This window comes from Pseudonaja textilis, chromosome 2 (assembly GCF_049901715.1).
Source record: "Pseudonaja textilis isolate UNSWEBS1 chromosome 2, rPseTex1.2, whole genome shotgun sequence".
Taxonomy (NCBI): Eukaryota; Metazoa; Chordata; class Lepidosauria; order Squamata; family Elapidae; genus Pseudonaja; species Pseudonaja textilis.
The window spans coordinates 218021838-218045919 of NC_141991.1; the positions used below are offsets into that span (position 1 = coordinate 218021838).

Consider the following 24082-nt stretch of genomic DNA (forward strand, 5'->3'; position numbering starts at 1 on the left):
TTTCCACTATTTTTACTTGGAATTACAATTGGTCATTACACGAGTGGATTAAGGTCTAGAAGAACCTGAAGATTTTGAATCATTTGAAATGAACAGGAAACTAACAGTGGCTGGTTCCTCAGTTCCTACTTCTTCCTCTTCACCATCCGGAGGACACCGCTCAATACAGACAATGTTACAACAAGAAAAAGAACAAGAAAAGGTGACACTGCAGATGATAATGCAAGGAATTCAAAACATGCAAGCAAGAACAGAGAATACTGAAAAGAGAACAGAAAAAACTGATGAAAAGGTACAGAATATTCAACAAATGATGATGAAGTATGATGAAAGATTCCAAAAAAATTGAAGAAGAAGATAAACAAAGAGATAAGAAGATTGGCAGATTAACTGTGGTTGAACAAGATAAAAGTGGGATTTTGAGATGGGAGATGGACAGATCAGAATTTTGTCTCAGATTTCAAAACATAGAGGAAGAAAAGGGACAAAACTTGGCTGAGATAATGATAGAAATCTTGTCTGAAACTCTGGAAATAACCAATTTCTATGATAAATTGACTGATTTAGATAAGATTTTGACAGGTACTGATGAAAAGGTGATTGAAAAACTGTATGGATATTTATTAGAAATTAAGCTAGAAGAAGAACAAGTCAAAGAAACAATGATTGTTTTGGGGAAAATTTTTGGATATGGGATTGATTTAGAGAAATGGCAAAAATTGTGGTCTCAAAATTATAAAATGACAATGTCAACAGCATACAAAGAAAATTTGTATAAGATGTTTTACAGGTGGCACTTCCCCCCAACAAGAATAGCAAGAATGTTCAAGAATAAATCTGAAAAATGTTGGAAATGTCATCAGGTATCTGGGTCATATTACCATATGTGGTGGACGTGCACGGATGCTAAAAGGTATTGGACTAAAATCCACACATGGTTGGAAAAAATGACAAAAAAATACATAGACTTGAAACCAGAGATATTTTTATTGGGGATTCTTCCTGAAACATACAGTAAGGAATTGAAGTATTTGATCGTGAATGTATTAACAGCGGCTAGGACTGTATTTGCTAAAAACTGGAAAAATGAGAAAATACTATCACAGGAGGAAGTTATTAAGAAAATAATGGAATGTGCTGAAATGAGTAGATTGGCATTTGAAATCAGAGAACAAGAAGATAAACAATTTTATAAGATTTGGGATTTATTTTATCAACGGTTAGACAATAAACTATGGTAATGAAATATGTAGATTTTTAGAATATAAGGAATATATAAAGACTGTTATTTTTATCATAATTACAATATAATTATAGAATAGATTTGGGATGATTATATGAATTGTCATAAAGTAAATCAAGTAAAATATGGATTATTTTGTAAAACATGAATGAATAATACTATAGTCAAATGATTGATTAACAACAATATTAATGTACTTAGTAATATTTGATTGACAATATGAGAACATATACAATGAAATTGTAAGTGATGACTATGAATTGGATGCACAAAACAATTTGTAAACCGACACACTGTATATATATATGTGGAAGATGGCTTAATGTTTTTATGTTGTGTTTGTCTATGTTTGTCTAAAAAAATAATAAAACTTTTTTTCAAAAAAAGAAAAAAGAAAATGTAACAGGAAAATGTGCCTAGAGTTCACTTTCATGGCAGGTGAAGGATGAATGCAGCATAACATTGTCCATTCCTGCCATGCAAAATTGGTTGCTGGTGGCAATGAGGAAACCTTGTAGTACAGAGACACTTTCATATTTTCTTCATGCATTGGCTTTACAATTGGATTTTTACTGATTCTCTCTACATAATGACTCTTCATGACATCAAAGTACTTCTTTCATACTGGTCAATTGCATTTGTTTGCACCAATATTTACCCATTCATTCTTGATAAATTTGCACAAGAAAATTTCTTAAAAACTGTATTCATACTCTATTCAACTTTCTTTTCTTTTCAACTCATGTTTCTCCTGTCACATTCAACTGTCATCTGGAATATTTGCATATATTTACATTTCTCCATCCATTGTCCTATTTTTAGTAAACTTCCCATCAAGTTGCACAAATTTCACTACTTGCTTTAGTTTTCTATTATTTATATTTAATTTGTAATTTTCACTCCAGATCCCCTGTCAATTAAGGTGATACATCGATTTTCATATCCATGTTTCTTATTGTATCATGCATGCTGTCTAACATTCATTATAAATCATTCAGGTTTTGAGTCAACAACAGAACTTCTTCTGCATTAAATAAATACTTCTACATTTATATTCTCAACCAATGCACGTTAGCATCACCACAAGTATTCCTTATACATTTATGTATAAATACATTAAATAACCAAGGGGACTTCATACATCCTTCTTACTTTTGCTCAAAGTTAAACCATTCACTAAGCATACAATCCATTTTATACACAATTTACCTCCATCATACATTGTTATTATCACACTCAGCACTGAATTAGCTTGTAACAACCAGAATGTGAACTGCTTAATTCTGAACCTACTAAAATTTTAAAGTAGACTTCAGAGGCAACCCTATGTAAGCTCCATTGCAAAGACATGGTGGAGGCCAATCAATCATCCAGTAAAGGCTTTTTTGGGTAAATAGCCATTCTATCTTGCTTCAGTCTCACCCCATTCAATCCCTTACTGCTTTAACTCTGTTACATAACCTGCCTAACCCAAGATCAAGATATATAATCAGTATCATCAACATATTGACATTTGGTTCTTCACCCACTTCGAACACAAATTGTTATGTTCATCAAAATTGCTTTGCATCTTCTCTACCTCCTTTAGTCTCATTGTTCCCTGATCACATTTTTACAACTATCTGTTTCTCCATACACGATCGTACAGTAAACTTTCCTCATATTCCTTTTTTGCAACAATCATTCTTTTCACAGAATATGTATTTTTTTTTCATCCACAGCTCTTTTCATGCAATTAAACTTCCTTTTTCCTACTTTCATTAGCAGAATTCCATATATTTCTGTGGCACCTGTAGCATTATTTTTCACTCTGCCCCAAATAGGTTCTATATCTTCTTTCCTTATGTTGACTTTTCATTCATTCTGTTGGGGATATTCCAATATTTTTCATATAATACTTGTGCTTTCTTTTTCTACAGTGGTACTTCCAATGTCAGTTCTTTCACTTATTTCCTTTTCTGGAATACATTTACCCCTAAAATCCTTTCCTGACACTCTATCTGATTCTGTATCATTTCCTCATTGTATCCTTCATTTTCTCAATTTCTCATTATGAGCAGTGAATAATGCTTTTAGTTGTATATTAATTTCATTGTCACATGTACATGTGAATAGACATAGGCTTAAAACACATCTTCAAAACAAATACAGGTTTTTTAAAGCAGGTATTCATTTGTCATAATTTTCATTCATTCTGAGGTCTCCAAATGAGCTTAATGACTACATCTGTTCTCTCCCATCTCATTTTCATCAGTCCTTTCAATTCATCTAGCTAAATATTTTTTTCTTCTGGAATACATTGATCCAATAATTCCCCCCCCCCCCACCATTTTTGATTCCTCCATTATCACTATGCAATATGGATAGATTTCTATTTTCATGCACATCCACCACCGAGATGACATCAGTGTATATTTACTGAGACACATGTTAGCCTTTCATTCATAATTAAACTTAAACCATTACATCTCATTCTGAGTTGCTAACTACACACGTAGACAGCATCTGCTACAAATTCTAGGCACTTATTGCAGCTATAAATCTTTAGCTGTAGTAACAAAGCACATTGCAGACCTAAAGCATCCTGCTGTAAGTCATAAAAACAGGGAGAAAAGAGAGACAAATCAAAGACTCTGAAAGGATCCAATTCAACATAACACATGCATGGTTTCAGGAAGTAATGTTCTTTGTCACAAAGAGCTAGTCAAGCTGTCATTTTACAAGTTTCACTGGTCAAGTTTATTTCTTTCAAGTGGGTGGCTTGTACTTCTTTGTAATGTGTTATATATTGCCAGTGTTGGCACTTTGCCTAACTCAGGATCTGATCTATTGTTTCAGTCTGCACCTGTATCTTCCTGAGTTCTTCTTCCACCAATCCATTCAGTTTTGTTTATCCCTGTGGTGTAGCCTGAGACTCCATCTGCACAAAGTCTTCAGCTTCTAAATCCGAACACCCACACTGATCTCAAACCTGTAATTCCACTCAGATCACTTTCATTCAGATCAATTACAACTCTCCCCTTTGGTTTTTGGTTTCACAGACACACAGCTTATTTACTATTATTGTTTTCATTTATTAATTCATATTCTTTACTTGTTATTACTCTTACATTCAGAGTTACAGTCTTCCTACTGATTCTCTAAATATTAATCTCTGCTGCCCACCATGACTATATTCACAGTCAAGGCTTTCATGTAATGCATTTTAGTATACGGAGAAGCTGTAGGCTGGGTTTAAATCATAGCTGTGCCATGTGCAGAATTTTCTTACAGTTCCAGTCAGATCTAGTCCTGTAAGTCAATATTCCATGTGAAACCAAAGCTTGCTTTTTACTCCAACCATGCTTATGGATTTCCTCTTCCCTTTTTATCTCTCAGTGCTTAGTTTATTCTCTTTCTCCTTCCCTCCCCCCCTCTCTCGACACACACACACACACACACACACACACACACACACACACACATGAATATACTGTATTATGTAATAGCATGAGGGGTTTTCTATATAATGCACAATATAGTTTAGATAATATATAATTACAATACAGTTTGCATAAGCATATTCAAAGACCATGCTAAAGATAGCTGATAGATTTGATATTGTTTACATATATTACCTATGCAGTGCCTTCAAAGTAATATTAAATTATTGTTAGAAAAACATTAAATAGTCAAGCATTGAGATGATGTTGAAATGTTCAATTTCATCAACATGATTAAATGTTTGAATAGGCTCCTCAAGCAAGGCTATATGTTGTCCTAATGTGAAGTCCTGTCTTATGATATAAAGCTGATCCAAAGAATAAAAATTGACAAATTTCATTATGTCAACTTCTAGAATCTGACACGCAAGCATACTTCAAAAGCACATAATCAACATCCTTATAGCAGTCCAGATATCTCGGGGTCAGAGGGGAGGACACAATGAAGTGGTGCACCACTGGATTTGTGTTTCATTGAAAAATTCCAAATGAGCATTTCTTTCTGTTTCCATTTCTAAAATGGTACAAAAGCTTCTCTCCATTTAGGGAGCAGACTTTGGTGAAGATGAAAACTGGTGAAGCAGGGAAATTTATGGCTTAGCACACTGAGAATTTTATTGTAGGTATGCATACATGCAGGCAGGCAGGCATATATGTATAAAATTCTTCTGTTTTAACACTGGGAGCAAGCTTATAAAAGGAAGATACAAAGTTTGAAATGTTTATGCAAAAGTCATCTCCCAGTCTGTATTAATTAGCACTATCTCATTATATTTATTTATTTTTGTCAATTGCTTACAAGATAATAGTAAAAACATAGTTATGAATACATGGATACATATAAGAAAAATAAAAACAATAAAAGAAACAATAGGACAGGTATGGTAGGCACATTGGTGCGCTTATGCATGTCCCCTACAGACCTCTTAGGAAAGGGCTGAGGTCAATAGTAGACAGTCTAAGGTTAAAGTTTTTGGGGTTTGGGGAAGAAACCACAGAGTCAGGTAGAGTATTCCAGACATGGACCACTCTGTTGCTGAAGTCGTATTTCCTGCAATCAAGTTTGGTGTGGTTAACCTTGAGTTTGTATCTATTGTTTGCTCTTGTGTTTTTATGGTTGAAGCTGAAGTATTCATTGACAGGTAGGACATTGCAATGTATGATTTTATATACTATACTTAGATTGGACTGAAGGTGGCATAGTTGTAGGTTTTCTAGGTCTAGAATTTCAAGTATAAGGTATTCTGCAATGAGTAGAGGAGTGGAGAACTCTTCTTGTGAAATATTTCTGGACTTTCTCAACTGTGCTAATATCAGATACGTAATGTGGATTCCAGACTGATGAGCTATATTCGAGTATTGGTCTGGCAAATGTTTTGTATGCTCTAGTTAGTAGTGTGATATTACCAGAGAAAAGGCTATGTAGGATTAGGTTAACGACTCTTAATGCTTTTTTGGCTATGTAGTTCCAGTGGGCTCTAGCACTTAGATCATTAGAAATGAGTATTCCAAGGTCCTTTATAGAGCTTGGATTATCAACAAAGTCTTGACTACTCAGCTTGTATTTTATTTTCTGATTTTTTTTGCCAATATGTAAGACAGAGCATTTATTTGTTGAGATTTGAATTTGACATTTGTTTGACCATTCTGATACATAGTCAAGATCTTTTTGAAGGGTAGCAGTATTTTCTGTGGTGTTGAATAGCTTTACATCATCAGCGAAGAAAACACAGTTGCTCTTGATATGATCAAGAGGTCATTTATGTAGAGTATGAAAAGAGTTGGTCCTAGAACACTGCCTTGGGGGACACTACTGTTAACAGGTACAGAATTTGATAGGACGTTCCCAATTTTGACCATTTGTTATCTGTTTGACAGGAATGCTTCTATCCAGTTATGCAGGTGTCCAGAGATACCATAAGATTTTAGTTTTAGGAGTAGTTTGTCGTGTACCACTGAATCAAAGGCTTTGCAGAAGTCTATGTAAATTGTGTCTATTGCTTTGCCCTGATCGAGTTATGTAGTCCATGAGTTTTTGCAGTGTAAGAATTGCAGATTACAAGATAGTTTTTTTCTGAAACCATTGTTTATTAGAAAGTAGATTGTTTGTTCTAAGTGGAGGATGATGGATTGGTTAATAATTGATTCCATGACTACAGGCGACGCAGCATTAAGAGATTGGTCTGAAATTTTCAACTAGGCTGGGGTCTCCCTTTTTGAAGATGGGGATGACCATGGCTTGTGACCATAGTTCTGGCAAGGAGATGGTCCTGAAAGATTTTTCAAAGTTTATGCTGAGAGCTTCAACTATGGCAGTGGATAGCTTTTTTAAGAAGTAGGCACATATTCCGTCCGGTCCAATAGATAGAGATGGTTTTAGATTGCGCAGTGCTTTTTCAAGATTGTCTTCTGTAAAATTGATATGTATTAGATCATTGTAGTTTTCTGTGGTTCAACTAGGAAATACTGGACATGATCCATTGCTGTTTACAAATACTGAGCCAAAGAATGAGTTAAAGAGGTTGGCTTTAATAGTGTCGTCATTGCAGTCTTTACCATTAGATCCTTTCAGGTGTGGGATGGACCTTGAGTCTTTTAGTTTGTTGTTTACAAAATTGTAGAAAGAGCAGGTAGAATTGGTGTGTAGAAGGTTTTCTTCTTGTTTAGTGTGATAATTGGTGCATTCAGTTATTATCTGGTGGCATAAATTTTTGTATCAGTTTCTGAAGTTGGCAACGTGACCAGAATTGTTTTTCCACCAAAGTGATTTCTTTTTGGATTGAAGCTTCCTTATTGTTATGGGTAATTTGTTTTTTTCTGGTTTTGGGAGTTGTTAATGGTACATATAGTTTGATGACTCTTTTGACTTCAAGTAAAAATATGTTGTAATGGTCTACAGTATTGCATCCAGAGAATAGAAATTGCCAATGAAGGGATGAGAGATCATTGTTTATAAGATCATAGTTGCCTTTTTAAAAGTTATAATTGGGGATTCCATCGTTGTGATGATTTTTGTGTGGGTGTATGTTGAGACAAAAGTCAATCATATTGTGGTCATCCTGCTACCTCTCGCAGTTTTTATTGTTTATAGTTCTTATTGTTGTTTTATATTAACTTCTCCTTTAAATGTGTTTTGTTTCATAGAAGTTTCCACGAAAAAAGGAAGGTAGTCTTCTAAAAAAGGTTTTGTTGTTATTTTTCTGTTTCTCTCCTCATTAGCTGAGTAATATGTGTTCTGTATTAGATCTACATATAAAAATATTTTGACATGAATTAACATGTTTCACTATGATCTCACTGATTCTTATTTTGGTTAAATATGAGGTTCTAGTGAGTCCCTTTCTGGGGGTATTTTTTGTGATCATGTTGATATTGATAGTTTCTAATGGATAATTATTTGAATGAAACTCCTGGAATAAAAAGTTTTCAAACATGTTTTAAACATTTCTGTTCTATCTTTAAGTGCCAGATGTTGAAGATTCGAAAGCATACTTATTTCAAATCCTTCTTTCTTTTGCCCCGACTCATGATATCGTTCCTCTCTCTTGTATTGTGTTTGGCCTACAGAGTGACCAATGTTTTTTTAAAAATTATCTCACCCTACCATGAAAATTTAAACCAACTGCATCAGTCTTTGTGTGCACATGTGTTTCTATGTTTGTGTGTGTAAACCAGAAAATTCTGAAGACCATAGTAAAAATAGCATATACAAAGTCATGATATGTCTCCCATGTGTCTTCCATTGTGCTGTCAATTATTTTTTTATAATTTCCAAAGTACTTGGGCATTGGTATAAATTGTAGCTGTAGTACAAAATGATATTTTTATATATTCAATTTTTATCAAAGTTAAAGAGTAATTAAAAACTATTTAAAAAGTTGTAAGGCCAAAATTTAATACCATCAAATAATTATAATATGTTTTAAAAAATTGCCTCAAATGTAGAAATTATACAGCTTTTCTAAATGAAGCAGATAAAGAAATGAGCATGGGCCCATACATTAAGAAATGGCCTCTTGACTTCCAAGGACCAACTTATCTTTTAAAGTTAGCAGCCCACTACATCATCAAGGCTGAAATACCTTGAAATGGATAACTCATCACAGCTAAGTCGCCATGGGCAACTCGCTAAAGGACAACTCACTTTGGGACAATTCAACAATTCAATTTAATAATTTAAAATAATTAAAAATATTTAACATTCAAATTTTATAATGTCCCTCCTTTGGCATCCTTTCTTTAATAATTCTATTCAACTATTTCTTCAATATTAGTGTAACACTTGTCCTATGGCCAGCTGGCCTGCAACAAGTTGGCCATGGTGAATTAGCTGTGGTGAGCTGTAATAGAGTTGAAAAATCTTTGACTTTTTCTTGTTGAACTGTTTCCAACCTGGCAGTTATGACATCTTTATAACTTTAACCTCTTGCATTGAATTGACTTATTTTCCTCTCAAATCCGTATCCCTTTTTCTTGTTATTTACACTGTTTTGATCAGAAGTCTGAAGGTTCCTTAGCTGTTTAATGTGTACTGAGTGTAGTGCTTAAAAGGTATTGAGTAATAAATACATTAACAAGAAAAACACAGTAGTTGCCCAAATGAAATTTATGTTAGCTTTTCTTTATTAATTTAAAGGTTTTCTAAGACACTGTTGAAACTTAGAATTCTTTTATTTATTTGTTAATACATTTACAATATTTATGCATCTGACCTGTTTTGGACTTGGGCTGGAACTCTTCTAGCTTAAGTGACAGCAAAAAATAAAACAGGTGAACTTGTTAAAAAAAAAAAAAAGTGGGTAGCTCAGGGAAAGGAAAAAAGTAATTTTTAAAAAAATCTGCCTGATTTTGAGCCTGTGAGCCTCTGTATGTGAAGCAAATAACTATACATTACTGAGAGACTCTTCTAATAATTGCAGTCAAGATTAGAGAATCAAAGCTAGAAAAATATAAGAAAGGAATGTTTATGTTGTAGAGCGGCGGAAGGAAGAGGCAAGAGCCAGAGTGAACAACGAACAGGCTTTATTACAGGGAATAAAGGGTTGCCGCGTCTGCCTTCTAACTAGCAGGTTAGCTGGCGGCAATGGGCTGGCTCTGCTCGACAGCCGGCTTTTATAGCCGGCTGTCAAACGGAGCCAGCCAATGGGAGCGGCTGGTGCTCCCGCTCAAACAGCGGACCTGGTTGGGGACTCCAACCAGTTCCAAAGACATAACACTCCTTTCCCCCAGCTGGGCACATGCGTAGTCCTTTAGGTAAGTCGGTTGTCTGCGCTGGTGACAAGAACGTCGCAACCCGGGTAAACTGCTGGCTGGCGTCAAGTCCTTGCCCCCGGGAATTGCCTCGGAGGTTGTTAGGGAATGGCCTAGGTCAGGTGTGGTGTTCTGCGAGTTCGGTAAGTCCCCCTGTTCGGGCTGACCTTGGCGAGTCGTTAGGTCCGGCTGGCAAACAGGTTCGCTTGGCTGTTGGTTCGGTGTCTCTAGTTGGAAACCCGGGTCCTCCAGCAAACTCTCCTGGTCGACGGGGTAGACCGGGTCCTGCAGGGAGCTTCTGTCTGAGCAGACTGGTACCGGCAGGGAGTCCTTGGTGCTGGAAGGTTGGGCTGGGTCGGCATCAGTCGCACTTCTCCATCGCCTTCTGAGTTGGTCCACGTGTCTCCGCCACAAGCGTCCATCCTCCAGGAGGACCCTGTAGGATCTAGGACCTGTGACTGACACAACTTGACCTGGTACCCACAAAGGATCCCCTGCATAATTCCTGGCGTACACCAGGTCATGCAGGACAAAGTCCCTGACCAGACTGTCAGACCCTAAAGGGGCGTCTGGGCAGTAGTGAGGATGCAACCTGTCCAGGGTGGTCCTAAGGCATCTCCCCATCAAGAGTTCGGCAGGGGATTTATTAGTAGCGGTGCATGGCATCGTATGTTGGCTCAGAAGGTAACGTGACAGTTTAGTGTGCCAGTTTTCCTGGCCAAATCTGGCGAGTGCCTCCTTGGCTGACCTGACTGCCCTCTCAGCCATCCCGTTGCTAGCGGGGTGAAAGGGGGCTGTAAGTATGTGTCTGATGCCCAAGTTAGCAACATACATACTGAACTCACATGACGTGAACTGCGGGCCATTGTCAGACACCAGCGTGTCAGGGAGTCCGTGGGTAGCGAATAAGCGGGTCAGAGCCTTAACTATTGCTTGAGTGGTAGTTGAGGGTAGCAGGGCCAAGTCTATCCATTTGGAGTAGGAGTCCACTACCACCAAGAAGGTCCTGCCATGCACCGGTCCAGCCAGGTCGATGTGCAGGTGAGACCAAGGGGCACTAGCACTCTCCCACTTGGTGGGCGTGGCAGCTGGTGGGGCAGCCCTGGTTTCTTGGCAAGGTTGGCATGAGCTTACCCAGCTGGCGATTTGGGCATCCATGCCGGGCCACCAAACGTAGCTGCGGGCCAGAGCCTTCATCCTTACGATGCCCGGGTGGCCCTCGTGAAGCACTTTCAGGATTGGTACACGAAGAGTGGCTGGAATGACTACCCTTGTACCCCACAACAGACATCCTTGTAGCTTCGATAGTTCCTGCTTACGGGTTTTAAAAGGAGCAAAGTCAACGGTACATTGAGTTTCCGGCCACCCCCTTCCCACCCAGTCCAGTACCTGGGCAATTATCTTGTCTTTTTTTGAGTGCGCAGCAATGTCCTCAGCTGTAACCGGTAATTTAAGTTCATTAACTTCAAAAATGGCGTGAACTGGTGCTGGGTCTTCGACTGGGACTGGTAGGGGGCAGCGACTAAGGGCATCGGCGTGACTCAAGTTTTTGCCAGGTCGATGCACCAACTTGAATGAGTAAGCGGCCAGGAACAAAGTCCATCTGGTCATTCTAGGTGATAGTACCTGCGGGGTTTGCTTATCCCCTGATAAGAGTCCCAGGAGAGGTTTATGGTCAGTTACAAGTTCAAAATGGTGCCCAAACAAAAATTTGTGAAACTTTTTAACTGAAGCCACCGCAGCCAGGGCCTCTTTATCTATTTGACTGTAGTTCCTTTCTGCCGTAGAGAAGGTCCTAGAGAAGAAGGCAATTGGTGCCTCGGAACCGTTGGGAAGTCTGTGGCTTAGGACAGCCCCAATCCCAAAAGGGGATGCATCAGCCGCTAGGACCAGGGGAAGTCGTTGATCAAATTGAATTAAAACTGCATCCGATGTGAGTAAGGATTTGACTGACTTGAAAGCATGGGCTTCTTTGGGTCCCCAATGCCAGGGGGATTCTTTGTCTAACAGCCCATGTAAGGGTTCAGCGACAGATGCTTTGTGCGGGAGAAATGAAGCGTAAAAGTTTAGTAGCCCCAGAAAAGCTTGGAGCTCTGTCTTGTTAGTTGGTGTGGGCGCCTCATGGATGGCCTTTACCTTGGATTCGATTGGGTGGATGCCAGAGGCGTCTATCCTATAACCCAGAAAGTCCACTTGCCTAGTGGCGATGGCGCACTTCTCCCTTTTAAGTTTGAGGCCATGCTGCCTAAACTTCTCTAGAACTGCTCTGACCCTCTGTATGAGCTGAGGTCTGTCAATTGCTGAGACTAAGATATCATCGAAATAAGGGACAACCCCTGGGAGACCTTGGAGAATCCTTTCCATGAGTGATTGGAATATACCCGGGGCTACACTTACACCGAATTGGAGGCATTTACACTTGAATGCCCCTCTATGTGTGACTATGGTTTGTAATTCAGCTGTCTGATCATCAACAGGGAACTGTTGGTATGCCTGGGACATATCTAACTTGGCGAAAATGGTGCCGGGTTCGAAGATGTGTAACAGGTGCTGAATAACAGGGACAGGGTATGCGCTGACCTGCAGGTAACGGTTGAGAGTGGTTTTATAGTCTGCGCAGATTCTTAAACTGCCATCTTTCTTGAGTGGGGTGACTATGGGGGTCTCCCATTTGGCAAAATCAGTTGGTTCTAACACCCCTTGCTTTAGTAACTTATCCAATTCTGCGTCTAACTTGGGACGGATGGCGAAAGGCACCCTGTGCGGCTTAAGGCGCAGAGGAATTGCCTGGGGGTCCACAGAGAAGGAGATGGGGGTGCCAGAATAGCAACCCAGCTCACTGCTAAACACATCAGAGTAATCTAAAAATAGTGCATCTATGTCAGAAGTTGAGACAGCATGGATCCCAGTTACACTAAGGCCGAGGGAGGGGAACCAATCTAGCCCCAACAGACTGGGGAGGGCACCATTAACAACCACTAAAGGCAAATGGCCTTTAAAGGCTTGGAATTGAACTAAAAACTTGCCTTTCCCAAGGACAGGGATGTTCTTGCCCTGGTAGTCCCGCAGTGTCAGGTGGCATCTCTGTAGCTGCTTCTTCGACAGTCTGGGCTGGATCTTCTTTAGGGTTTCCCAGGAGATGATTGAAAGTGCAGATCCCATGTCTACCTCCATCCTGCAGGGTTTACCTTCTAGGGAAACAGAAATTTTGATTTTATTAGGAGTCTGGGAAGTATGGTTAGCGTGGTAGCAGGTATAGCAGTCCTCCACTTGACTTTGGGAATTAGAAGGTGGTGGAGGTCTTTGAGGCAAAGTACGCCCTGCTTGGCAGACTCTAGCGAGGTGACCCTTCTTTTGGCAGTTCAGACAGATGGCATTCTTAAACCTGCAGGATGCCCTAGAGTGGGAGCCTCCGCAGGTTAGGCAAATGGGAGGTTGTTTGGAGGCGAAGTTGTTTCTCTGCCCCGCTCCTACCTGTGAAGACTTCTGTTGCTTTAGGCGGTTAATGTCTGATGAGTCTGTGGGGTCTTCTTCATTGAGCACTTCCTCTGAATGGATGGTGGAACTGCTGGGCTTTAACGGAGTACCTTGAATTTCAGCTGCTGATTGGGCAGAGAGCTCAGCAGCTTGGGCTTCCTCCATGGCTAAAGCTAGGTTCAAGTCCTTTTTGCTAACAAACGTCTTTGGAGCCTCAGGTCTCTAACCCCACAGACGATCTGGTCCAATAACATGTCTTCTAAGTAGTCTTTGAACCCACACTGCAAGGCAGCTGTCCTCAGAGCTGCCATATACTCATTGATTGACTCTCCCTCCGCCTGTTTTCTAATTCTGAAGGCGTATCTCCTGGCTATCTGAGATGGTTTTGGCGAGTAGTGGTTGGAGAGGATTTCTTGGAGTTCATCCCACGGTACGCTTCTGATAGTGCGAGGGGTGACTAGTGCTGTAGCGGTGTCAAAAACTGCAGCTCCACAATAGCTGAGGAAGTAGGATTTCTTCCTGTGTTCAGCAGCGTCTGCTAAACCGATGGCATCGAGGAAATAGCTGAAACGATTTTTGTATGAGTCCCACGTTTCCTCGGTTGGTTTGAATGGTGGGAATGCTGGATTAGCATTCATTTTGAAGATGCAGGGTTCGTCCTCTTCAGTCGTATTTCAAAATTCGCGCTCTTAGAAGAACGCTGACGGTTTGCGCTGACAGGCGGTGACTGTCTCTCTAGGCTACGGAGGCTTTTTAAATTTTGCGCTCTTTGTGAGCGCCGGTGGCTGCGGCTACAGCGCCTGTGGCTTCGCTTTCAGTGACTACAGCTCAAAAAGCTATGGAGGCTTTTTAAATTTTGCGCTCTTTGTGAGCGTCGGCGGCTGCGGCTTCAGCGCCCATGGCTTCGCTCTTCAGTGACCACAGCTCTTTTTGAAAAACACGTCTGGCTAGCCTTCGACCATATCCCACCTTCATCGCCAGTGTTGTAGAGCGGCGGAAGGAAGAGGCAAGAGCCAGAGTGAACAACGAACAGGCTTTATTACAGGGAATAAAGGGTTGCCGCGTCTGCCTTCTAACTAGCAGGTTAGCTGGCAGGAACGGGCTGGCTCTGCTCGACAGCCGGCTTTTATAGCCGGCTGTCAAACGGAGCCAGCCAATGGGAGCGGCTGGTGCTCCCGCTCAAACAGCGGACCTGGTTGGGGACTCCAACCAGTTCCAAAGACATAACAGTTTATTTAAAAGCTGTTCCCTGTGGGTATGTAGATGTTGATGCTTAACTTTGTAAACAAGCCATACATGTGTGTAGTAAGACTTATGCAAGAAAATAACTGGCAATTGGTTTTCTGGCATGGAGAATTAAGATGGCACAGTGGTGGTGATGAGGAGCATTTTTCTATAGGCAGCTCCAATAGCTGGTTAGCCTGGATTGAATACTTGGGAAGCTTCTACTGAAGCATCCCAGCCTCAAGAGAATTGTCTTAAACTGGCTCAGAATTGAACAGTATCAGCACAAGACAGGGTCATTTTATGATCACATTATGGTTATGCTCTTTGACTAGGCTCACACATTCTATTAAGTCACAATCTGCTTTGGTTTATGTTATGACTTTTATGAACTCAGCCCTTGAGTTTTGAAATCCATGATTTATGGCACACCCAACAAATTACAAAAATCTAACACCATGGTTGAATGAATCATGGTTTAGTAACTTGTAATTCCAAAACTCTACAAAAGTTTTGATAGTTAAATAGGCAATCTCTGAAAGTAATTAAAAAGTGAAATTAATGAACTTAGTGTCCCTAAAAGGCTTTGTTGTAGTTGTTAGCTTGATAACTGATCCCTTCATCTCCTAATGCTCAATCCTCAAATCCAATCTTCTCATGAGGAACAGTTGTTCAGATGTGGGCCATCTCCCACTCTCTCTTTGTCTGGAGAGATTCCAAAGAACCAAACTGTCTGCCAGTTCTTCAGTCTTTGCTCTTGTTATCACTTCCAGTGCCCCAGATATGTGTTTAGCTTGGCATACTTCCTACAGTGGAAATCCTACACTTGTGACTGTTAAGACATTTCCATCCTTTCTCTTGTTCATCATAAAGTAGTGGTTTTAAGTAATTATGTTTGGCATGAAAGTATGGCTATTGCTTATTTTTTGAGTTTTGGTTGCTATATGAGAAATAGCTAAGCTACTGAACTCAACTAAGCAATTTTTACAAACCTATATATGCATTAGTTTTCTATTTATGGTTAAGAATTCACCAGCTTAAGAATATGCAGCTGTGAAATCCTACTCTAAAATATCTAGTGTCTCAATTTTCATGAATATTTCAGATAATATGTAAACAAAACAGCAAAAAGCAATAGTGCAACCTTGTTGGATAGTATATGCATTCCAAATAAATTGGTATAGAGAATTGTGTGTGTTGAGGAGAAAGACTGAAGCTTGGCATTTTAAATAAGCTGGGCCATATAATCAACCAGGACAAATTTAGTTTGTTTTCTTTATATACTGTCAAGAATATCCTGCTGGGTGTTTCACCATAATGAACTCCACCTGGATAGTCTGTAAATCTAAACTGGAAGTCTGATTCCAAGTTGTTCCTTGTTATTTCACCATATCTTTCACCGAGGAAGCTCTAATTTGATCATTAAGTGACTATTGCATCAAGCCAAGTGAGAAATGGCCTCCTTAGAGTGCCGTATCATATTTTTATGGGCTGTGTGCCACATCAACAATTTTGCTAAAGACTTTTGTCCCTTTCTATTATGAAACAAGAAATAATTTTTACTTCCACTAAAAAAAAGTTTGGATCAAGTGATAAGAAAGTCTTTATTTTGTAGGATAGCTAAAGCTGGAATTATAAATACTGTTAGGGCAACTGAACTGTCAGAGCTAAGATTCAGTGTTGCCAGGTTCAAGGTGCTATTAATTGCAAGCTGGTTGGAGAGTGAATTTGTCACTGAGGCTATATTTTAGATTGATTTTGTCTCTATTTCCTAGCCTCGGAAAGGATCTTCTTGATATATTTTAGTTTTAATATATAGAGAATACTTAACTATACTATGAGTCAAAAGATGCCTCATCCATTTAGTCAGAGCAAAATTAATAGTTAATAGCTCTACATTTGAATTTATTACCTTCAAATATGTTATTCTCTTAATACTCTCTCTCACTGATCTCATGCAAGTTGGCTAAAATACAATTGTATCAATGTATTTCAAAAACTGCAAATAAATGATGTCTAAAGATGTCCTGAATTAACTATTAAAATTCTAATGTATCTGTAACAAGTGCAGGCAGTCTATTATTCAGTTTCCATTATTTCTTTTCTGTGAGAAGCCTCATTTCCTATCCACTATGCATGCTAGAATAGACATTTGCAAGTATATCTAATGCAGAACCAAAGTAGGAACGTCAATTAGAAAAATGTACTTGATTGTATTCTTCCATAGTATCCAGCTTTTGTAGCTATCAGATACATTGAAATTTTAAGATCATGTAAGATAAAAACCCTTTGTCTCTGATAACAATGGACAAAAATAAGACAGGAGCTTGGCTTGATTATTTATGGAATAAATATTCAATATTTCAAGCTGCATTTTGTGTTTGTAGTATTGATTTATGCTTTTTTCTGAATGCTTAGATTTACGAATAGGAAAGCAGTGAGTATAAGGAAATGCTTAAAGGATATTTACCATCAGGACTATGTCTTATCATAAATCATATATCACTTGATGATACATCTATAACCATTTAGTTAACATGACACCACAGGGTACTTATTTCATGATTTATAATGAATGGAAAAGGATAATCCCTGAAGGGGAATATTTACTGAGAATGGAAAATGGAAGCTTAGGAGGAAAATGTCTGACATTTACTGACACAAAGATTGCTGGTGTTGTAACATGTAGTACAGAATATTAGGGTAAAGTATTAAAGCCAGTGTCTGAAACAAGAACAAAGCAATTATGAGTGGGCCATTTCATATGACTCGTACCAGCCAGTTTGTTGTTGCTAATACCAGCAGACAAAACATGAACTACAAAGAATAGAAACTTTCCTAAGACGCTATTAAAGTGAATAAATTATTCAAAGTCCTCTGAAATTATACATAGGGTGTGTAAATATTTAAATAAAATTAGATGTTTGATTCTTAAAATTAAATATAATGCATAGAAAAGTGCCACCTTGAAAGATTTTAAACTGAAATCTATTTAGTAAAGGGCCAATTCTTCTTCATATAAAAATTGACTGTATGTGTAAACTATGAAGCAGAAATAGATTCATCCTAATTATTGTTAATATGTACATAAATTAAGGTAACTTTTCTTGTTCAGGAGCTCCATAAAAGACCTTTCAGTGATATGGTAAATCAGTGGAAGGGGTCTTGTTCACCATTTAATTGAACACCTTAATGCAGGGAATGTCAAACTCAATTTTATTGAAGGCCATATCAGGCCCTATATTTGACTTTGAGGAGTTGGGGTGGGCATGGCCAGCTCGACATCACTTATGTCAGGGGAACCTGTGGTGGCTAAGTGCTAAGGCAGGACTTCCCCAAGACCGTCCCTCTCATTATAATCTTGTTCCTGTAGCCCTCTACCAATGAAAACAGAACTCAGGAGGGCCGTGCACAGTCCCCCTGGGCCCTGTTTTGGGAACACCAGCCTCCTGTAGTCCTATGCCAGTGAAAAATGCACCTGCCCTAACCCTAACCCTCCTAAGCTCTGTTTTCTCTGGCAGAGGCACAATGAGCTGTTCCTTCACTGTTTCCAGAGTGGCCCCATGGGTCATATCTAAGAACCCGTGAGCTGCCTTGAGTTTTACATCCCTACCTTAACATATCCTACATCGGACTGCTTCAGGCAGAAATCCAGAAGCTCTGGTTGGTACAAAATGTAGGATCAGGATTATTGTGAAGACTGTCCTGTCCTGTCAATATAAAATTATACCTAAACCGAAGTTGCTATATTGATTGCCAGTAGACCAACTTCAAGTATTGGCCATTGTTGTGGCCCCGACTCCTGAGCCTATGCTGTCAGAGGAAGAGGACCTGGCAATGCCTTCCTCCTCAGGACCTTCCTCCCTGCCAATGCCTTCCTTCCTGGTAATGCCTCAGGTTCCATCAGGCAACCGAGAGGAACAGTCTGGGATGAATCAGGAGGAGGGCATGGCAGAGCAGCCCCTGACAGGGAGTGAGGAGGAGGAGTCTTGGCTCGACCCCAAGCAGCGTTGTAGGGAGAAGTGTGAGCAGCAACATAGGAAGTGCAGGAGGGTCAGATAGTGATCTAAGTCACTGAGCCACACCCCACAGGGGATAAAAGTGGGTGTGCTTTCTCCTTAAACTTTGTACGGGACAAAGTTTAACTTGCTTTAGACTTTATTCGTGACTATGTTGGAAGAATGATTGTTTTGTGGATTGCCTTGTGCTTTGTGAAGTAAAAGACCCATTTCCCTCTCTGTGAGTAAGACTTTGATTTACAATTACTGCCAGCTCGGATTTGGCAGGCAGGATGTAGTGGGAAGCCAAGAATGTTATCAGTTACAGTGGATTTGCTCTGCAAAGTTCGAGCCAGCTTGCCTGTCGGTGTTTGTGTGTGTGTGTATAACCCCTTACCTTTTGCGGGAAGGGGAAGGGGAGACAGAACAGGTCATTATGTTTAAAACTCTAAATTGTGTAGCAGCAATATGCAGCAAGCAATCCTTTGTCAGAATTGAATCTACCCAACTGGTCCTGTGATCAAGATTAAACCTGCTGAAAATTCCCTAAATGAGGTTTGTAGGACACTGAGGAAAAAGAAAAGCTTTTCAGTAATAGCCTTACTCTGTATTCTGAAAAATATTTTTAATACCTAATTTTCTAAAGTCAGTGTAGAGCTTACTGTTATTGTTTTTTATCATTGCTTTCTATGTTTATGTTTGCCTTTAATTCTATTCTGAGGGTTTTTTTCCTTTGTTTCATGCTGCATATTATTCAGAATTCTTTCAGATTGGGATGGACCATAAATATGCTAAAATAAAGAAATGCATGCTGGTATTTCCTGCAAGTCTTCCCATTCTGTACAGCCTTCCAGAACTTAGGTCTTGAATTTAGGTTTTTAGTCTTTGCAGCTTCTGCCATGGATAACATTAAGAGTAAATTCTGCTTTTTTATATTAAAGATCATACTGTGGGGAAAAATGCCTTTAATTCTGACACAAGTCAAGAACAGGATTAGAATCTTTCCCATTAACTCAAGTCTTTTAGAGTTTTAAAGTTTTTTGAAGTTTCTTTTGGTAAGTTTTAGAGTCAAATTTAGAGGTATTAAACAAGTTTATTATATATGTCTTTTTATAAACTGGCAGAAGCATTGGAAGTCCTGGCATATGTATTCATTACACAAACAAACATTAGCAACTTCCATCAAATTTCTCCTGGATCCATCATTGGTACTAAATAACTATGAACCCATAGTGCCATGGAGACTGTGGCTTTTATGAGCTCCAACTGATCATTCAGTTGCATACCTGTTTAAAGTACAGAGTTTGATAAACTTCAGGTTGGGTTATTAAAATTGTCTGTTTCTGATGCAGCCACTGAAAATTACAGCTGAGTCAGAATATTATACCATAAAACACAAGTTGTATTTTTAGCCATTACAATATCATCCCCATACTGAAGTAGTTTCTTTAATAAACTAATTTCAGATTATCACTTTAGTATACACAACTCTATTAGCATACAATTAGGCTGCAGAACAATGTATTCATTTATAGAGTGCTCTACATATCCTGTGCAGATTCCACCATGGATGCAAGCTACCCCAACAAGTTTGCTTTTCTTGTTGAAGCCTCTACTATGGATGAAATTTTCTGTAGAGTTAACATCAACTCTTTTCCTTATTACACTTATCTTTTTAACATTTTTTTAAAAATTGATTTTTACAAGAAGGAAACAAAATTATTGTGACTACTAACTGAAATAAGTGTACATTAAATAATGATACATAGTATTAGGGATCTCTTATGTGGCCCTGAAATCCAGGATAAAATATATTCAAATATTATAATGTTTGGGACATGATTTAGCAATGGTTTGGTTTGTATGTAGAGAGTCCCATATACAAATCCAAAATTTGATTTTGGATTATAAGGATGATCCAATCATCCTTCTTTCCATGTTCCAGTGTCCACCAGTCTTTGCAGTCACAATATCTATTGTTCTTTTAGTTAGTTGTTAGTGTTGATTAAGAGGTAGAGTTTTCACAATATCCTCACTTCCAATCTGTGATAAGTATTTTATAATTATGGTAAGAGTACAAAATAATTTTATCTGATGCAAGTTAGCTTTCGATATTTTTTTCCCACTGCAGTATAACATAATATTCATGTGTATTTGCTGCTGATCTTTTCAACATTTGCAGAAAGTAATTGCTGAAAATGAATTTCAGTAGGCAAAGAATACTCTAGAAGACTTTTTTTTTAAGGCAAGACAAATAGAGAACTTGCCTAATAAAGTGTAAAAATGGTGTGCTCTTTCTTCCTTGACATGGGTGACTTTTTGTTTTTGGAAGCAATTTCTGTCAACCTGAGCTTTAATTTTTAAAAGTTAAGATCAAAGAAGTTTGTTAAAATAATGTTGCCCCCCCCAAAACCCCATGCTTTCATAAATGTAACTATAGTGACATACTTGTAAAGCAGCAGGTATATACCCATAAACAGTTAATAGCTTCTTTAAGTGATTCTAAAATAGGATTTCATATAGTGATACACAGAGAGTTGCTGTTCATATGCTGTAGTTCAAATGGTACCTGTTTATGCTTTATTGTCTAAAATCACCCCATGAATTTGCAGTGTGTGATCATTGTCTATAGAAGTGTGGTTTGGCACATTATGGATGTGATGAACTCTAACGGCATGAACTGATGACTATCTGAAAATTCATTAATTCTGGTCCATAAAATTCTGTGGACACCATTGGCATCACAATTCCAGAACCCAAACTCAGCACGTTTAGTAACCTTTGCAGTCATTATTTGACTACGCAGAAGATTCTGATTAAACGTAAAGAGCTATTAAATACCACTGGGATGCAGACCTTTTGCTGGTCTTGGGAACAAGTTTATTTCTCATTTAATTAAATGGCAGGATACCTATGGACTTCATGAAGTGGTATATCATGCCCCAGAGGACTAATTTTCTAACTCACAAAACCAACAAAATCATTTTTGCAAAAAGATTGCATATAAGGATTTGCAAACCTTGTCCTTTTCTTATTTCCAGTTGCCTCAATACTTGACTCTAATATATGTCTAGTAGATTAGGTTTCAAGTCTTCATACTGCAGATCCAAAATGTCCTTTCCACAATAGTTTTAATACCAAATATTCATCTACCAAAATGTTAGTGACACATATATATGTATCAGTAACATTTTGGTAGAATATTTTTTACTTTTTATTCTATTGTTAGCCACCCAGGATCACCATATCAGTGAAATGGACAGGGTAGAAATTTAATAAATAAGTGAATAAAAATTATTGGCTTTACCATCAGGTCTCTAGTTAAGTTATTATAAAAGGTGGGTTCTGTAGGAACTATAACCAGATTAGAGATCACAAACTGCTTAAAGAATTTACTGGGTGATATTGAAAGGGTCCATGGTGAAACAAAAATACTTTTTTTGCTCTCACGTAGACATGATAATGAGCATAAGTGTTTGATCAGATTCAATTTTCCTCTAAGGTCCTTTTAGTTATTTCCTGGATGCTATATTGCTCTCCATTAAAAAAAATGTGTAACAAGGAACTGATTTCCAGAAAATGTCCAGAAGCTATTGTGTGAATGGCTTTAGTTACTTCTTTAAGTCCACCAGAAAGCCAACTCACTGATGAGATTGACAACTATACTAACTGGAAAGAAAAAATCTCCAGTTGTCTGAACCATCCAGCTTACAGAGACACACTATTGTAGTAGATTCCCTCAATCTTTGCAGAGGGTTGTAAGCTTAAATCTCCCATTGTAAACTTAAGTCTCAATAGGAATTTATCTGATAAGAAGATAGTAATCCTTCACTTTTAGATCTCCATTCCTCTAGCCAGTAGAAAAATCAAATCCAGTGTGATTTCTCATATTTGGTAAGCTAGTGACAATTTGTGGCTGATCAAGGGAATTATGATGAAGTCTTGAGCTGATCCAACTAAGGCAAAGATGTAGTCTCCCAGAACACCAATTCTATTACCACTTTTCTAACTTTAGTAGGAAGGCTGTTAGATGGTCCATCCTAAGCACTCAGCATAGATGCAAATACTCAAGATAGTTACTTGAATAAAATACCATAGCTATTTCTCCAATGTTAAAGTTTACTCTTAGAGAATGAACAAATACAGGTGAAACTCGAAAAATTAGAATATCGTGCAAAAGTTCATTTATTTCAGTAATGCAACTTAAAAGGTGAAATTAATATATGAGATAGACTCATTACATGCAAAGCAAGATAGTTCAAGCCATGATTTGTCATAATTGTGATGATTATGGCTTACAGCTTATGAAATTAACCAGAAATTAATTTCTTTTCTCTCTTCACCCTGCCTTTCTGAATTCTTACCAAGAAGGAACATAAACTTTGAAGAAGCAAGTTAATAAAAGTTGAGAGACATATCTGAAAATATCATAGGTAGCCTTGCCCTCCCCCCAAAACCCCAACTGTATCACTGATCAAATCAATCTAGAGTTCTTAGTTGAGGCACAAATGTCCAGGTTCAAATTATCATTTTTGGACACATTATGCACATGTTCCTTTGAGATCCATAATGCTTGAAAATGTGGGAGGAAAGAAAAGAGGACAACTAGCAACAAGATAAATGGATTTGATTATAGCAGCAATATGTGTACTTTTGGGAGACCTGACATACCAGGTCAGGATAGATCATCCAGGAGATAGTCTGAGTGGTTGTTAATGACTTGATGGCACATAATCAGTATGATTACTCTCCATGTATATAGCTTATTTAAAGACACATAGAAACTTCGAAATCTGTGTTTGAATGTCTAAATGTCTAAAGCCTCCAGTTATGTACACTTATAAGAATTACAAAATAACGTCTGTTGATAATTTTCACTGAGGAAGTACAAATTCTACCACATGATAACAAGAAATTAATATATAATTCCAATAAAGTCCATCCTACATCCAAAGAAGGTTGTGCTTCAAGTATTCTACTCTGGTTAATCTTGTCTACACTTGGGAACACAGGAGCACAACATTCTTGCTTCAAGTGCTGCAAGCAGATTTCAGGCATATTAGCCAAAATCCCAGGAAGAAGACTGCACGTTTTCATTAGTATACCACTGAGTTTTCTGGAGAGACAAGTAAAAAAGAAAGACTGCTTGCACTTAACAATGGCAACAAGATTCTTTTGAAAGTCAATATCACCATCAGCTACTCTAGGAAGACTCAACAATTTATCACAACAAGACTATTTTGAAATTTATAATATACAAGGGTAAAGTGGCAATAAAAATCCTACAGTGATGTATGCACGTTAAAGAAAAGAAAAATTGTATTAAAGATAGTGAAACAGAAAACATATATTACTTTATTAAGAGCTCACATCAATAGCTCCTATCTGACATCCATCTAGAATTCATT

General features: G+C 38.3%; 1 long non-coding RNA gene across 2 annotated transcripts in view; it reads left to right on the forward strand.

Moving 5' to 3' along the window:
- The first annotated feature begins 18756 nt into the window (after positions 1 to 18756).
- LOC113445399 (uncharacterized) overlaps positions 18757 to 24082 on the forward strand; it is a 95157-nt gene continuing 89831 nt past the window's right edge. The window contains exon 1 of one of the 2 annotated variants that reach the window (XR_015741512.1): positions 18757 to 18915. This is a non-coding gene — a long non-coding RNA (uncharacterized LOC113445399). Of the gene's footprint in view, positions 18916 to 19094; positions 19230 to 24082 lie in introns of those variants that run through there. The other variant, XR_015741511.1, reaches the window with a different exon arrangement.